The following is a 3,075-nucleotide window of genomic DNA, read 5'->3' as shown; positions in this document are numbered from 1 at the left end:
ACTCACAGATTGACACTGAGGTAAACGCAGCGAGAGATACAGACAGCATCGGGACTCAAGGCAGACAAGAGAGATGGATAAATACAAAATAGCCTCAGACTCCAGCAGTCGGTGACCGGTAGCTGATAGATATCAGTGAGTGGAAGCTAGCAACGGAGGCCTAGTTTGGCTCCGTGGCTTAGCTGGTCAAAGCGCCTGTCTAGTAAACAGGCGATCCTGCGTTTGACACCCAGCGGGGCCTTTTTTTTCTTCTTTATGTCTCTCCAGGGGTGAGTTTATTCTCATGTGAAAGGGCTACAATCCTTTTAAATGTGACTGCGGCTGCATTAGTTCCCACTCTGGATAAAGGCTCCAGTTGCTATGGGAGATGGGTGGAATTTCACCGCTGTCTTAATTTCTGGCAGTGCCGTTTTTGGCCTTCTCCAAAAATCCATCTTTTCTAAGCGGTGCCGTGCGTTACTTTGCTGTGGACAGAGCAGAAGAACAGCAGCTGGTGTGTGGCGCCGTGATCATATTGTGGTCAGTACCCTGTGTTGTACCTGCAGCAACCTTGGTTGGAATCCCAGTCATGGTATAACTCGCTTTATATATTTTGGTCTCTGTGGCACCTGCTGATAGAACGCAACAAGAAATCAATCATTACTACATGAAAGAAATATTATTTGTTGGCGGTGAAAACCTATTTACTCCTTCAAAACCCCGCGCTCTCACATGCCTGAGCTTGATGCTCCATATTTCAAACTCACTTCTTCTCCCAGCATTTTTTTCCTTCCACAATCAATAGCCCTCCTTTTCTTTCCTCCTTCCATTTCTTTACCACTTTCCTGAGGTATTACCTTAACCTAACATTCACTTTCAACTACTTAACTTCAGCAAACTTAAGTTTGCTCTGCGACAATCGTTGTTCCTGGGGGGACATGTCCCATTTACACCAATCTCAATTGGTGCTTTGAAACCAGTCAATACATTCAAACCTATGGATCCGCTCGACAGACAAGCATTGCGAAAGCAGGGCCGGCCTTCAGAAGCAAAATAGCCGGATTGCACATGGAATTCCCTTGGCCTAATGGATAAAGCGTCTGATTTCGCTGCTAATCGTAATCGGGATTGTTGTCAGTCACGGATCCTTCTGTGCCTATTTAAAATGGGTGAGCTCACACCCCCGGATCATTCTGTGTGTTAGTATTTTTTAAAGGGATGCGATTTCAGCTGCGACGACCGTGTCCATTCTATCTCCCGCACTTCTGCCCTCACCCCTGCCCCTCCCTCCCGGAACCATGATAGGGTTCCCCTTGTCCTCACCTTGCACCCCAACAGCCTCCACATTCAACTGATCATCCTCCGCCATTTCCGCTACCTCCAAAGTGATCCCACCACCAAACGCATCTTCCCCTCCACTTTCAGCATTCTGTAGGGACTGTTCCCTCCGAGGCACCCTAGTCCACTCCTCTATCACCCTCAACAGACCTTCCCCTTCACCTGGCACCTTCCTGTGCAAGCGCAGGAGATGTAACACCTGCCCCTATACCTCCCCACTTCCCACTGTCCAGGGCCCCAAACACCCTTTCCAGGTGAAACAGCGATTTACTTGTACTTCTTGCAATCTAGTATACTGTATTCGCTGCTCACGATGCGTTCTCCTCTACATTGGGGAGACTATTTAGTCCATAAGGGTGACCCCGAGCTTCCGGTCACCTGTCATTTTAATTAACTGCTTCATTCCCACTCGGACCTCACTGTCAACGGCCTCTTGCATTGTTCCACGGAAGCTCAACGTAAACTCGAGGAACAGCACCTCATCTTCCGATTAGGCACTTTGCAGCCTTCCAGACTCAATATCGAGTTCAACAATTTCAGATCATAACCTCGGCCCTTATTACATTTTCACTTATATTTTTTTCCACACCTTTGTTTTGGCTTTTCCCCTCCCCCCATTTCCTTTTTTATTCTCTCCCACATGGCAGCTGTCTCTCATCCTGCCAGTACACTTCACACCTAATCTGAGCCGTCTTTTGTCTCCACTGTCCTATTACCATCTCGTCTGGTTTTGAATACCTCTTAATGTCTCTTTACTTCTTTTGTTCTATCGCAGCCCTGCCTTCCATCTATATAATTTCCTTTCCAGTTTTGAAAAAGGGATCACCTGAAACGTCGACTCTAATTTCTCTCCACGGATGTTGCCTGGCCTGCTGAGTTTTTCCAGCATTTTCTGTTGTTATTTCGGATTTCCAGCATCTGCAGTATTTTTCTATCGTACGAGTTGTTAAGGTGTTGTGTTCGAAGTAGCATTGGGTTTCCCTGCACAGATGCGAACCCAGCTCGCATAATTCGAAATATATCAATATTTTCCTAAATCCACTCCTTTATATGAGGTGTTGCGCTCGATTTGCTCACAATGCTCCCCACAACTTTTTGACGACGGCAAGCTTTTTCTTCTCTGTTCTGAATTTGACATCAAACCGACCATTTTTGACAGTCCCTCACCTGAATTAACGGACGGGCTTTTGCTTACAGAGCTGATTGTACATTTTCAACATTGTAGATGTGAGTGCACGGGCAGGACAATTGGTGAAGCGGACTTTCTTGCAGATTAGTTCTGTTTGGATACAAAGAGTAGTAAAGGCAGGGACTGATGGCAGACGAGGTGGCCGAGTGGTTAAGGCGATGGACTGCTAATCCATTGTGCTTTGCACGCGTGGGTTCGAATCCCATCCTCGTCGTTTGTGTTAAAGGCTTGATACCTTCGGTTCTTTTGACATTCACCTTTAACGTCATGTCCAAATTCACCTTTTGCTCCCAAGCCTGCTTCATTTAGCTTAAGTCATGTCTCAAGTTACCAATATATACTTTAAAGGAAAAACACGTGTAAGTCTATGGAGAGTGGGGCTAATTAGATAGCACTCTCAGAGACAGCTTACTTCAGCAGCGTCAGAATCTGAGATTCCAGTACTTAATGAGTTTCACACTTATATATCGGCGGCTCGTTGGTCTCGGGGTATAATTATCACTTTAGGTGATATCACAGCTGAATTGCGATAGGTCCCAGCTCCAAATTCTGGTCGAACCCCACTAGAT

General features: G+C 46.2%; 1 non-coding gene across 1 annotated transcript; it reads left to right on the top strand.

The window, feature by feature from the left end:
• Positions 1–2,638: 2,638 nt before the first annotated feature.
• On the top strand, positions 2,639–2,720 carry trnas-gcu (transfer RNA serine (anticodon GCU)). Its single transcript has one exon. It is a non-coding gene; the product is annotated as a tRNA-Ser (tRNA).
• The last annotated feature ends 355 nt before the right edge of the window (positions 2,721–3,075 follow it).

The sequence above is a fragment of the Somniosus microcephalus genome, unplaced genomic scaffold (genome assembly GCF_052327205.1).
Source record: "Somniosus microcephalus isolate GS21.2 unplaced genomic scaffold, FLI_Smic_1.0 unresolved_chr1, whole genome shotgun sequence".
Classification (NCBI taxonomy): Eukaryota; Metazoa; Chordata; class Chondrichthyes; order Squaliformes; family Somniosidae; genus Somniosus; species Somniosus microcephalus.
Note: the sequence above shows the minus strand (reverse complement) of the source record. Positions and strands in the feature narration are given on the sequence as shown.